Source organism: Chanodichthys erythropterus, chromosome 3, assembly GCF_024489055.1.
Source record: "Chanodichthys erythropterus isolate Z2021 chromosome 3, ASM2448905v1, whole genome shotgun sequence".
Classification (NCBI taxonomy): Eukaryota; Metazoa; Chordata; class Actinopteri; order Cypriniformes; family Xenocyprididae; genus Chanodichthys; species Chanodichthys erythropterus.
In genome coordinates, this window is record NC_090223.1 from 64,420,020 (window position 1) to 64,435,277 (window position 15,258).

A 15,258-nucleotide genomic window follows, 5' to 3' on the forward strand; every position below is an offset into this window, starting at 1 on the left:
TCCAACAAACAACCACAACATGAAATGTGATTTATACAAATCCATTTCCAAAGGGGAAATTTGAGCTGCGTTGCATGATGAAATTCATTCAGCATGTGCAAACCTTAATTAAACCATTTCATGATCAATTAAACAGGAATTTATACCTGAATGATATTATGCTGGAATTAATGGATTCTGTAATATTATCTGTAAGATTATCCTTCTGTATATTCTCTATATCTGTAGATCTGGACATTTTAATAATGATCAAATGACTGAGTTCAGCTGTGAGAATAAAACCAACCTGTTTGTTCCTCAATATCTTCATGTTTCACACTGAATGTTTCTTCAATCTTTATTTCTTCAAACTCCTCTTTAATAAATTCCATCTTTAAGAAGTCTTCAATGACCTGTTGGACAACAACAAAAACACTCAAAACTTCATTTATGATCTACATTTGGAATTTAAAGAGTTATACAATATATTTAAATGATATCTCTTTGGTGAAAACATGATTAGATAGTTTGTTAGTGTTTGTTCTCATTCATGTACACTGTTTGAGCAGCACGAGTCGTGATTCACTGAATCATTTCTCAAAGTGTTTGATTCAATTGACTCGGAGTTGAAAAGTTCAGTTTCTCCATCATTACTCTCCAGAGACCGAACTCGTGTTCATGATAAACTGATTTATGATATAGAGAGAGAGAGAAATGAGACGCAGGTTACGGTTTCTCATCAGTGGATATGAGCTTTACACACAAATATCCTTCATTACAGTTAGATAAAGAATCACAATGTTACATTAAATAGTAAATAAACTCATTTCACATCGATAGTAAAACGATTAAAACTGTTTCTGTCGATTTAAACCGATTAAATTCTTAAAACAAACCTTTATTCAGCAGAATTACAGCAGATGCAGGAGCGCGGCGCAGTCTTATGACGTCATGTCGTCACTCCAAAATAAAAGTCCTGTTCAGACGCTGCATTGTCTTTTTTTCTTTTCTTTTAAGCATTTAATAAAAATATGCTGCATTTTCTACAATCACGAGGTGCATTGCAAACTATTTTAATATTTAGATACAAATATTTAATATTTGTATTAAAATTAAAACAGTGACGTTACAAACAAACGTTAAAAAGGTTGTATGAGTTTATTCATGTGACTGAATTGAAACATTAATAAAGTCAGTGTTATATATGTGGCTGTGAAAATGTGTTGACTATAAACAAACTCAAAAAACAGCCGGACATCTAAAAGAGGATTCTTTATTTTTGACCGCATATGAGAAAGATGCGGCGTTAATGTCTTAGGTTTCCGGTTGAGGAGAGGTTTATAGACAAATTTGGAGAGCACCAAAAATATAAACAAACGAAAATTCGTTCAGAGTTCACTACATATAGTGTGAATCACAGATGTACAAAGAATAAACTAAAATTTCTCTCTCTCGGTGTGTACTTAATTCAAATCAATTTGCACAATTCGCAATTTTGTAAATTCCCTTTACAACTTTACAAAGTTGTAAAATGCTAAAAGATGAATAAAAAAATAAAAGTATACAAAAATCTAGGCACTCACTAATTGTATAATACCCCCAAATAAACAACGGTAGTGGCTTGATGTTTTCCTAGATAAAGAACAAAATAGAAATATTATTAAAGATACATTCTCATAAGCCACACACACACTGAATGCATTTAAAATTCTTCACATTACCCTTTAACATTCTTCACATTAGCATTAACATTATATTCATTTCTAAATACAAATTATTAATAAAGTTGAATGAATATCAATATCAAAAACAGTTTACAGCTCTTAAACAATTTACTTTGAGTGAACATAAGCTTTATCAATAAAGAATAAAATAAATAACACTCACTCTATGACGCGCTGAACAGAAATCTCACACAGCTGACAACTCACGTCCCTTCATTCTCTCCTCTGATAGCATTTACCGAAAGAGAAAGAATTACTATTTACTTTGTCCTCGATATGACAACATAAACTACAACAGAACACTCAAACAACCCAGCTAACCAAAATACGTGACTGTTACGTAACTGCAACGTAATTTGGTGACCAAACTTTCGTCTTGGCGACGTAACTAGTTACGTCGTGGCAACCGGAAAAGTGAAAGGTGCCTATACGTCGCCACAACGTAACTTTGTGACGTTGCCAGTTGGTAACTGCGACGTCGTGGCAACGTTGTGTATCAATAGTTGTGTGTTGGTCATCAGTTGGTAATTCTTATATTTATTTATTTTTCTATGGGCGGACATGCAGTAGTTTAACCTAATTTATGTCCTCATTTGCCCAAACTAATGTAAAGGCTATTCCAACAGCTGTGAACGATGAATGCAGACTCGAAATGAATTCAATTCATTTATTTTGAAAAACACAGAACATGAACAAAACTCCAAATAAAAATAATGAAATACACTCAAACTATAAATAAAAACATATAGCCTACAGCGAAACATAAAACGAAAGTACTTAAAGTAGACTGTGGGTAATGTTACTTAACCAATCTGACGCAGTTGTTGAACTTTATTGCTATAAAACTGACGAGAAACACGGAGAAACTTCGACGCTGTCCTCTCCAGCAGCTTGAATGTTTTCCCGGTTGCCATGACAACTCTAACGGCCACCTGCACTAACGTAAACATAACAATAAAAAAAGGTTTTGCGTCTTTCCAAAGTTATACATTTTTATAAAAGCCATTTATTCGTTGTCACCTCGGAAAAATAAATTCTTCTCTCAGAAAAATTAACTTTACACTCTTGTCAACATACTGTGGGCACGCGCGCACTACACTTGTGGAGGCGCGCGCTGTATGTCACGTCACTATATATAAAAAAACAGTCATCCATACTCTGATTTGGTGAAAAGAAACATTTTTTTTCTTAAGGGGACATTTCAGTCTTGTGTCTGACATTTAATTACACGTTTTATATTGCAAATTCTGGTAATAATAACATATAAAGAATGTGTAAATGATGGTAATGAAATTACGAGCACATGACGTTGCTGTTACGTTGCCAGTAAGTCATGGAATGACCATTATATTACGAATAGAGGACGTATCTGGAACGTCCTTGGTAATCTTGTAACGTTTGGAGAACGTACTGACGACGTTGTGATATGGTAATTTGATGGTAATATTATTACGGGCATACAACGTTGTAGTTACGTTACTAGTAAGTCATGGAATTACCAATATATTACGAATAGAGGACGTATCTGGAACGTTCTGGGTAATCTTATAACGTTAGGAGAACGTACTGACGACGTTGTGAGATGGTAATCTGAAGGTAATGAAATTACTGGCATGCGACGTCGTAGTTACGTTGTCAGTTAGTAAGTCATGACATTACCAAAAAGTACGAATACATTACGTAACTGTTACGTCGTGTGGTAGCTGGGAACATGTAATGATTACACTGAACGAACACTCACGCTCAATCTCTGTCACTCGGGAGAATAACATAATCCGTTCGTACATAACACCTAACACCTAACACCTTCCACAGATGCACAGTAAACAGACTCAAACACCAAAGTTTGGATTTTCTCCTATCTTCCAGAAAAATGTCTCCGTATTATTATTTTTTTTTCCTGAGCGCATATTCTTTCGTTCATTGTTGAACTGCACTACCTAAACACAAAGGTGCCCTCTAATGGCGGGTAGGAATGACTACAGGCTTTTTGTTTTTGCCCTGGTTACATTATATTATATATACTTTCCATTCTGTGACAGTTGAGCTAAAAAATAAAGGTCTGAAAAGTTGTGTTTGCTGGCCAGTTTTGAGTCAATGTACTTTTGTGACCAACATTTTCCACTTTTGATGTCATTTATATTAAGAAATTACTACTGTAGTAACTAGATATTTGTATAGTTTTCACCAAAGCTTGCTCTATTTTGCTGTAGATCATTAAAGTGTATCGCTGCCTCAGAGGTCTGTCCGAAATCAGTTAAATGAGGTGCCTTCACAGTGTTTCCCACAGGATTTTTGGAGACTGTGGTGGGTGGACACCGTTTCCTCTAGGGGGGCCCGGGGGCACCCCCCCCCCCCCCCAAACAAAATTGTGACTACAAGAAGTGACTACATAAATTAAGAAATTTGTTCTTTTGTAAACAATTTTGTACTCTAGTAGCAAGTTATTTATTAGTTGCAAAAATGAATGTTGATGGTAGGTCACATACAAAAGAAACCGGAAATGACAATTCATAAATGGGGTCAAACGTAGTGTATACATTTGAACAATCTCACATATGTAGCAAAACAATTTATCTTTGATTAATTAATTTACTTCTAGAATAATCAAGCATATTACATATTTACATATCATATTTATTGTATTTAGTTTGCCATTAGAAAGTTTATAATAGTAAAATTTACTATTATAAACTTTCTAATGGCAAACTTTGCACCCTGAATCTGTACATCTGATTTTCCTAGGCCTTAAGAAAAAACGTTCAAAAGCCTGTTTGTAATCAAAGTCTTCAGGGTTTGGCCCATTGATGGAGACCCTCAAGCAGGCTGCTAGGTGCTCTCCTTGTAGTCTGTTCCGAAGGTCTGATTTGATCTGAAAATAAGGGCAATTATTATTATCAATATGAATGAAAAATTCAATTGCATTTGAAGCACTCTTTGCTTCTACTTTTAGTTAAGATAATGATGCAGTTCATTGTGTAATACAATGGTTGGCAAACATCGCTGCAAATTCAGTCATAGTGCCATGCCCTCTATCCTTACCCTATTCATTGTGGAGAAATCTCTCTCACAGTTAACAGTGGACAGAGCTGCCAAAAGTCCAATAGCTGCCAAATGGCTGAGTAATGGGTAGATCTGCGTCCATTCGTCACACTCACTGGCAAGCAGGGTCATCATTTCGGCTTGGTTCTTGCTCTAGGAAGATGATTTTAGAGGTTAGTTTACATTATTTAAATTGAACAAGGTGTCTGCAGGTTAATATGAATAAGGTAAAAAAAAAAAACATTTGAGATTGAGTAAGGATTCACTGGATGACAGGTAGGTGTAAAGTGAGTTGGGTTTATTTGCAATATTACTTTCCCATCACGTAAGAGTAAAATTAAATGTATAAGTGATAAACATTAGGTAGATTTGGGGGATTTGAAGGCTATCATAACTTTTAAATCTGTTGCACAATGTCTAATCTTGAAAAAAAAAGATAAATTAATTTAATTCATCATACATAAAACTATAATGTTTATGTTGAAGATCACGATCATCTTCAATATTCACTCACTTTGAATGACCCTTCTCCAAGCATATGCTCTTTGAAGGACTGCCACTCCTGGGGCCTCATGTACAAAGACTTGCGTTGAATTCATTCTAAAACATTGCGTACGGACAAAGCTGAAAATGTGCGTACGCACAAAAAAACCCAGATGTATGAATCTCTGCGTACGAAGGATCCCACGCATATTCTCTTTGTACATCCCAATTAACGTAAAATTGAGCGCACATGCACGAGCACAACACCCCGCCCAGTCTCCTCCCTTAATTAAATCTATTTAAATATGTTAATGAGTCCACTTGGGCAAAAGAAAGCAGTAAGGAAATGGCTAAAGCAAGCGGCAAGAAACAAAACTTTACAGAAAATGAATTGGAGGTGCTACTATCAGAGGTAGAAGCGAGAAAAAATATTTTATTTGTGTTAGGTTTTTTGCTCCTAATTCGTGCCTCATCCCAGACCTCTTACTTGGCAATTGAATGAGCAATCACTCAGCGCTGAGGGAGAATATAATCTCATTTTATTGATAAGAAAAGAGAGAATATATAGAAAGAGTACAAGGGGTGTAGTATAGGTTCAGCCAATGAGAGAGAGAATACATCATATGGCTCATGATATAGGAATGTGATACATATAGAAAAACAAGTCTAAATATGGTCATCTCCCGGTTAACTATCCAGGAGTTCCTTGCTATCCCAAAGACCTTCTCCTATGCTTTGTAATACAAAAAGCAAGGGACCATTCCCTGTCTCCCATTCTATCCTAGTAGAGCCTAGTTCCTTATATGGGAATGGTTCCGGTACATAAAGAAAACCATATGTTTAAACATAGGATAGCTTCAGCCGTGAACAAAGAAACCTCTGTCCACTTTCCTTCAATGCTGAGACCAACATAAAATCTATCAGTTGCCCCTTTTGGCAATAAAATTGCCACACCCAAGTCTCAGCATTACTTTTTCATATACAAATACAATCACTTTCTTTACCTTCAAAATCACAACATTCTTCAGCAAACATTTCCTTAATTTTTCTTCAAAATTACTAACATTTAACAGTTCTATTCATCAAAGCATATTGAGAGGATACAAAGTTGTTCATGGCATGATTAATCAAAGCTCTAATAAATGGAATAATACAACAGATAATAAATGTCATAATTAATAGTATTACACCTATAGGAATCAAAGCAGATACAAGCATTTGTTGCCATCCTGTGAGCCATGCTAAGAACCCACTTTGATTATCAGTAACTTCTCGTTCTTGTAATTCTTGAGCAATTCTTGTCATATTTTTTAAACCCTCTGAAATTAAATGACCATCTGCATCATTTTCAGGGATATAAGTACAACAAGAGGTACCGACAATACCACAGACTCCTCCTCCTGCCGCAGTTAATTGATCTAAAACTAGCCTGTTTTGCAGGGCCGTTAAACGGAGCCCTCGGAGTTCCTGTTGAAGACCAGCCAATGTGTCTCTTGTAGTATTGATAAATGAAATTAGCTCATATCTTGTAACCTCAACTTCAATTTGAAGACTAGAGACACCTATTCCTGGAAACACTGCTTCAAAGAATCTTTCAGTACCAGTCCAGAGTTGATGTTGCTTTGGTACTGGATTATCTCTGCTTAAACTACTAGTTGAACTGCGGCTAGAGAGGGAGTGTTTCTTTTTCTGTTTTTGTTTTGTCATAACGTGAGGTTTGTGTGGTCTAATAACCATGGAATATTCTTCCAAAGTTACTAGAGCACATCTTCCACTCCAATTTTCTGGAAGAGTAGTGTAGACTTTATGTCCACACAGCCAAAACCAATCTTTTACAGCTCTAGTTCCCCATGAAGCAGGAGCATATCTATAGCAATTTTGACCTGGCACAAGTGCACAATGTTTAGAACACACATCTTGAATAAAAGGATTAGCCCATCCATAAGCAATCATAGTAGATATAGGATGTGGTGTTCCTTTAGAACACTCAGTCATATTAGCTTTTGGATAATGCAAAATACAACTCATACAACAAGACATATTTTCTACCTCGCAATGATGGTATGTTCGATTACATTTACTTTTAGGAATTACCCCCAGTCTCACTGTTCCAGTTTCTCTTTCCATACATAACAGTGAGTCTGGAATAGAGCCAATGGTTGTCACTTTAGCATGTACTTGCGTTGCAAGCATCATTATTCTACTTTTTCCACAACTCCATATTGCAGTTCTATTTGGAGCCATCATTCCAGTAATGCTAACAAAAAGAAGACATTCTAATTCTTCTTCTGTCCTTGGTGATTTAACGTCTACATGTGGTCCAGAAGCACTATGTGGCATTTTGGTGCAAACATAACAGTCACCTGTTTTTCCTTCAGATTTGGCAGTGTAGTTAGCTAATCTCCACCACATGTTAGCTGCAAAGGCATGTGGTTCTTCTTCATAATGTACCCAAGTTTCATTACCAGTGCTAACAGCAGCTTGTATGTGAATAAACACATTTGTCAGCACAACCAGGTAAAATATCAATTTAGCAATCATGGCCAGAGAGCTTAGATGATAATTATTGCTGGTTCTAGATCTCTAGCAATCTCCTTTTTCTTCTCCTCGTTGAACGTCTTGGTTCACCTTCCTTCGGATCTTTCCTTGGCACACTGGCTTCCTTCTCCTTATTGACCAGAACGTTCCCCTGGCATGGAGCTGCTTTCAGTCGACTGGCATGGATCCACTGCGGCTGGAAGTCAGTCAGCACTCCTATTCTCGTCACAGCAATCACCGTGGCGGGCCCCAGATATTTCGGCTCACCCAGTTTTGTGGGCTTCAGACACTTAATCAACACCTGTTGTCCTGGAACGAAAGGATGAGTGGGTTTTTCTGCAGGAAGAGGGGGAGAGAGAGACACATCACCATTGATGCTATTCAAGGTTTTAATCAGGGAATCCACATAATCCGTGATGATCACCTCCGTGTCACCTGTGGAAAAATTGCCAGTGCGACCTCTGACCCATGGGGTCGGGAAAGGTCTACCCATAAGGATTTCAAATGGAGACATCTTTGTTGTTGCTGATGGTGACATTCTAATTTCTGTCAATACGGCAGGCAGCAGATCAACCCAATTTCTGCCTGTATCAAGACACGCTTTATTAAGACGATCTTTGATAACCCTATTCATGTTCTCAACTTGTCCACTAGATGGAGCATGAAACGGTATATGTAAACTCCAGGTAATATTAAGCTCTTTGGCTAACAATTGTGTGACTTTGGAAGTGAACGGTGTTCCATTATCACTATCGATAACCATTGGTATACCATAACACGATATAATGTCCTTAGCCAGAACTTTAACTACCGTCTGTGCATTTTCTTTTCCACACGGAAAAGCTTCAGGCCATTTAGAAAATCTGTCAACAATCACAAGCAAATATTTATTACTTCCGCAAGGAGGCATGTGCGTAAAATCAATTTGCAAGTGTTGGAATGGTAGCTCAGGATGTGGTAAAGCGTCATGTTTAGTTGCCTTGTGCTTGTTGGTTTGAGCACACACCAGGCAAGCATCCAATATCAACAGAGTATTTCTTCGAACATTTGCTATGCAATAAGATCGATTCAACATTTGTATCACTTTCTTTTTTGACACATGTGATACACCATGATAATATCTACATAGCATAACAATCGCAGATGCAGGTAGTGCAAGTCTATCTTGTTTGTCTCTCAAGATTCCAATTTGATCTGGTTTTACTTCATTGTCTGACCAGTAAGTCAAATCAGTTTGCGTAGGGTTAGCTTGTAATATTTTAATGTCCAAATCATTAGTCAATAATGAATTCATCATAGGCACATCTGTGCCCCTTTCGCCTACATGTGGACTTAACATTACTTCTTTAGCAGCCCATTTCGCTACTTCATCTACAAATCTATTTCCTTTGGCTTCATCTGTTTCTCCTGACGCATGTCCTGCTACTTTAATAACAGCGAGTTTTGATGGTTGTTGTGCTGCATTAATGAGCTCTGCTACAATACTATGGTGAGCAATTGGCTTTCCATCTGAAGTTTTAAAATTTCTTTCTTCCCACAATTTAGCAAAATCATGTACTATGCTATACGCATATTTAGAGTCAGTGTATATATTAACACACTGATCTTTTGCCAATTGACAAGCTCTCGTTAAAGCAATTAATTCTGCAACTTGCGCTGACCTGTATGGCAAAGAGTATGCCTCAATTACACGATCAGGTAATTCAACAATAGCATACCCACACAAGTATACATTATCATTTGGCTTGAAACAGGATCCATCAATATACCAATTCTTCCCCTCCTCCAGGACAGATGTAGAAACATCTGGCCTGCAGGCAGTCGAAATCTGGATTCTGTTCAGGCACTCGTGGTCATCACTCTCAAATTCACCTTGCGTCAGCAACCTGTGCAAATGTACAGTAGGGCCATGAATAACAGAAGTTGGCTTCAAAATCAAATTAGCAGTAGCTAATAATATAGCTTCATAGCCAGAGCGGCGTTGAGCAGTCATATGTTGAGTAGAAATATTACTCATAATGACTCCTACCTGATGAGAGGTATGCACTATCAATTTATGTGATAACACAATTTTTTCAGCATCTTGAACCATGATCGCCGTGGCAGCCACTGCACGCAAACAAGCAGGAAGTCCCCTGGCTACTGAATCAAGAGTTTTAGACAAATAAGCTATGGGACGAAAAGTACTCCCATGCTCCTGGGCCAGGATTGCTGCGGCTGTACCCCCACTTTCATGCACGTATAAGTGAAAGTCTTGAGTGTATTTTGGGAGGCCGAGTGCAGGAGGTTGCATAAGGGAGGATTTCAAATGTCTGAATGCTTGATCCATCTCAGCTGTAATAATAATAATAATAATCCTTACATTTATATAGCGCTTTTCTGGGCACTCAAAGCGCTTTACATATTGAAGGGGGAATCTCCTCAACCACCACCAATGTGCAGCATCCACTTGGATGATGCGACGGCAGCCATATTGCGCCAGTACGCCCACCACACACCAGCTTATTGGTAGAGAGGAGACAGAGTGAGGAAGCCAATCAGTGTATAGGGATGATTAGGAGGCCATGATGGACAGAGGCCAATGGGCAAGTTTGGCCAGGATGTCGGGGTTACACCCCTACTCTTTTCGAAGGACATCCTGGGGTTTTTAATGACCACAGAGAGTCAGGACCTCGGTTTAACGTCTCATCTGGAGGACGGTGCTTTTTGTCAGTATAGTGTCCCCATCACTATACTGGGGTGTTAGGACCCACACAGACCACAGGGTGAGCACCCCCTGCTGGCCTCACTAACACCTCTTCCAGCAGCAACCTAGTTTTCCCAGGAGGTCTCCCATCCAGGTACTAACCAGGCTCAGCCCTGCTTAGCTTCAGTGGGCAACCAGTCTTGGGCTACAGGGTGATATGGCTGCTGGCCATGTAATGTCCTCTGTGTCCCCCAGAGTAGCAGTTCGTAGGATTTTATCATACATGGAACAGTTGGGCACCCATGATTGGCAATAATTAACCAGTCCCAGGAAGCTTTGCATCTGCTTCCGTGTTGATGGGTGCTTGAAAGTAGCAATAGCCTTCACTCTGTCAGCAGACAATTGCACTTTGCCCTGTGACAGTTCATGTCCAAGGTACTCGACCCTCCTCTGTACCCACTGTAGTTTCTCTCTTGATGCCTTGAAACCAGCCTCTGCCAAAATATTGCAGACAATTTTAGAGGCAGCAGCACACATGTCCTCAGTTGCTCCTGTGATAAGGATGTCATCTGCATATTGAAGCAGACATGTGTTTGGAGGAAGTTTGGCATTTTTCAGCGTTGCGTGCACTACAGCAGAGAAAACAGCCGGAGAATCTCTGAACCCTTGTAGGAGTCTTGTCCACGTTAATTGTGAATTTTCCAAGGTAAAAGCAAACAATGGCTGTGTTTGGCGATCAACAGGAATGCTGAAGAAAGCACTGGAAATATCTAAAACAGTAAAAAAAGAATGTTCAGAAGGAATTGAATTAATTATAGTTTGCACATCAGGTACAATAGGAGACAATGGTGTTGCCAACTCATTAACTTTTCTCAAATCTTGAGTTAAACGCCAAGAACCATTTGCTTTCTTAATTGGATTAATTGGTGTATTATAAGGTGAATGAGTGTGCACCAGAATGCCTTGAGCCAGTAATTTATCAATAACAGGAAGAATACCCTCCACCTTTTCTTTTGAGAGGGGGTACTGTTTCTGATACACAGGCTTGTCTGTCATTAGCTTAGCAACATAGGGCTGGACATCAATGAATCCTGCGTCATCCTTATGGGCTGCCCACAACTTGGGGTTGACGCCCTCAATTTCCTGTTTGAGCTCAGTTGCAGAATCATCCTCAAGGAGAGCATTTCCTGTATCAACAGTGAGAGAAAAGGCTGCAGGAAAAATAAGTTGTAGAGAGTCAGCATTAAAATTAAGTTGAATACCTAATTTATGTAAGAGATCGCGTCCCAGAAGAGAAAATGGGGAATTCGGTATTATCGAAAAAGCATGCATTTTAAACAATGATGGAATATCATTAGAAGTAACCGGAAATGTTGGTGTCATTTCACATCTCACAGGTACACCATTGATTCCCACAGAGTTTACATGTTTTCCTGTAATCGAGCCCTCATAAACAAGAGAGGATAACGATGACATAGTTGCCCCCGTATCTATGAGAAAAGCATAGGGTTTATGGTCAACATTTAATTCAATAAATGGCAAAACAGTTGACACATTCGGATAACTCAAAGAAATCAATGAAAAATTATCAGAAGAGGGCTCAGTCGAACTCAGTCATTGCTGCCAGGAAATGGGATACACTGGATTTTGTCTGTCAGTCTTTGCAGAAGGAAGCACAAGTGGGGGCTTTTGCTGCAAGCCACCACCAGAGCCCTTCTTCTTCTGCTTGTCTGACCTCCGTCTCAAATCCCAAGCCTTTTTCCTACAGTCACGTTCTAGATGTCCTGGCTTGCCACAATAAAAACAGCGTCTCACATTTCCAAATTGTTGTGGACGAGGATTCACAGCAGCATTCACTTGAAGCATTGCAGGAGTTTTGCCCCTGGAGACATCAAAAGCTCCAGCAGAGGAAAGCTCACGCAAGCGTCGTCCCAATTCATCAACAGAAATGGTAATAATATTCGGAGTTGTTATACGAATTAACTGCGCAGTGTCTTTGTTCATATTATTTAGGAACGTATTTAAGAACAATGGACAATTTTGTTCAATAGGAATCGCAGATTCCTCAAACCATGCATGTTTAAATCTGTTAAAGAATGCAACAGGGCTTTCACCAGTTCTCTGTTTGGTATTGGCTGCATGCGAGATGTCTTGTTTAGCAGAAGACACTTTTAACAAAAAAGCAGTCAATTGTTTGAAAAAAACTTTAAGTTTACCTGAGCTGGCCCAAATCCAATCACCTGTTTCGTCCTCATCCTCCGAATCAGTGATTAGAAGCACTCGTGAAGGTTTAGACAAATCAAGGGACTTCGAATCTCCAGCTTTCTGAGATACAACACGACGAACAGGCGGTGTATCGTAGATGGGGTTTAAGTAATCAACTTCTTCCATCATTTCCTCCTCTGTGATTTCCGCAGGCAGTGTTTTAGTCAAAATAAAACGATAATCTCGTCCCGTCAAGTGACTGTAGGCAGTTAACCGTTGCAGCACTGCCACAAATTGATGTGGTGACCTAGCCGGATCAGGCAGATCTTTGCAAATAGCCACTGCCTCCGTAACACTCAGAGGAGTAATTTTGTAACCATCTGGAAGCTGTACAAACGGAAAAACTTCAGTTGTGGACGGCAACTGCGGATATAATCGATTGGTCAAGGGCTTTGGAATTTCAGCAGAAACAACACATTCATATGAAGGAAGGGACACATCAGGTTTCAGCTGAGACTGAGAGAGAGCTGTCTTGTTTTTTCAACTCTGGACCCTTATCCCAATAAGTTTTCATCTTCATCCAAACTTTATACGCATCTTTCATATAATCAATGGACCATCCTGGGTCACCCCAAGAACCAAAGATCATATCTTTTGCAGCACGCATATCTTCATCTTTAAAAGAACCATTGCGGGGATACAGATCTAATTGTATTTTCCCTTCTGACCATCCCGCGAGATTAGAGAGATAGGGTTCAGTAAAAAACGCTTTATTATTGTGATTCATCAAATCCCCTGGGGTTTCCCCTATCAACGGTCGACTAATCGTTTCACCCATTTAAAACAGCCAACAAAGATCTCTCCTTTGCTTAAAGAAAAGCCTTACAATTTCAGAGAATGGCCAAACAGAATACAAATTAAAGTCTGCAGCTTTATATTAACTTGTTAGTATTTTTGGCAAAAAGAAAAATTTTAAATTCAGTATTATTCATTCAACTGCCAACAAGGACCTGAGGATATCACCATGAAATGGACTAAGAGAGAGAAAATCTTCAACTCAAACTCATCTTTTCCCTTCCCACGCATATAATCCGTGAGGATAACACCAAAAAATGAAAGGGTGATCAATCCTCTTTCACTCTTCCCGTATTTATCAAAATACGAGGATATCCACTTTTAACAAATATGAAAAAAGTGCGGCACAAAAATACAAGGATCAATTTCTCAGCAGACAGTAAGATGCACTTAAGCATTTTATTTCTTACCTGTCTGGAGAAATCCCGACGAGCCCCCAAATTGTTAGGTTTTTGCTCCTAATTCATGCCTCATCCCAGACCTCTTATTTGGCAATTGAATGAGCAATCACTCAGCGCTGAGGGAGAATATAGTCTCATTTTATTGATAAGAAAAGAGAGAATATATAGAAAGAGTACAAGGGGTGTAGTATAGTTTCAGCCAATGAGAAAGAGAATACATCATATAGATCATGGTATTGGAATGTGATACATATAGAAAAACAAGTCTAAATATGGTCATCTACTGGTCAGGTACCCATGAGGTCCCTTAACATCCCAAGGACCTTCTCCTCTTCTAGTAATACAGAAAAGCAGAGACCATTCCCTGTCTCACATTCACTCCTAGTACAGCCTTATATGGAAATGGTTCTAGTACATAGAAAACCATATGTTTAGAACATAGTATACAGCTTTGACAGAGGAGCCTCAGTCCACATACTTTCAATGCTGAGACCAACATAAAATCTATCAGTCATCAAAAATAAAAGAAAACAAATAGTAACAATAGTCGTGCTAGTCCTGCAAAATAAAACCTTTTTTTAATGCCTGAAATACACATTTGCATGAATCAAATTATTTAATCTACTGAAATACCTTTAAGTTAACTGGATTAAAGGAAAAGGAAGAATAAATCAACCAGACGGCTCTTCTTTAAAAGGAACCTACAAAACAAAGTTTCATGAAAACCACCTTCAAACATATAAAATAAATAAAAACTAAATAGTACTTGTCATTACCTAATTCGCTCTCACTCATTCAACACTCTGAAGGCTGTATCACCAGGCCAATCCCCATCAACACACAAGGACTTCTGAAATGCAACAAGATAAAACGACCTTCTGCTCACCCAAATTAACCTACTATATTTGCATCAACATTACCTCGATAAAACAAATATATACGACTGCCTTATGCCCCGCGTTCAATAATCACATAAAGGTGACCTAGAGACAAACAATTATAAACATGAACAGCATGAGGCAATATAAGAGTGTCTTTGCTCAAAACAGTCACAGCCCTCAGTTAAATTAAAATAACTATCAAGAACAACATTACCTGATGCAAGCTCACACTTATTTCCAGATTCAATGAATGAATGAAAAGAAGACGCGCTATACTTCCGTGTGTCTATTTATAGCGCGCCAACTAAGTAATGACGCAATTCTTATAATTGTCCCAAAGACTATTGGGAGTTGTAGTACCCAACCTATACGTCACCCGGTTACATCATCATAATGCTGAATCCTAAATGTCTACAGTTCTTGCCCATAAGGCAACCAACATCATGTTAATAAATTTTGGTCTC

At 38.5% G+C, this 15,258-nt stretch overlaps 2 pseudogenes; both read right to left on the bottom strand.

Annotated features, from left to right (window-relative positions):
• Positions 1-15,258, bottom strand: part of LOC137005239 (uncharacterized) — a 615,607-nt pseudogene that overhangs the window by 15,819 nt on the left and 584,530 nt on the right.
• LOC137018216 (5S ribosomal RNA) lies at positions 10,565-10,681 on the bottom strand (annotated as a pseudogene).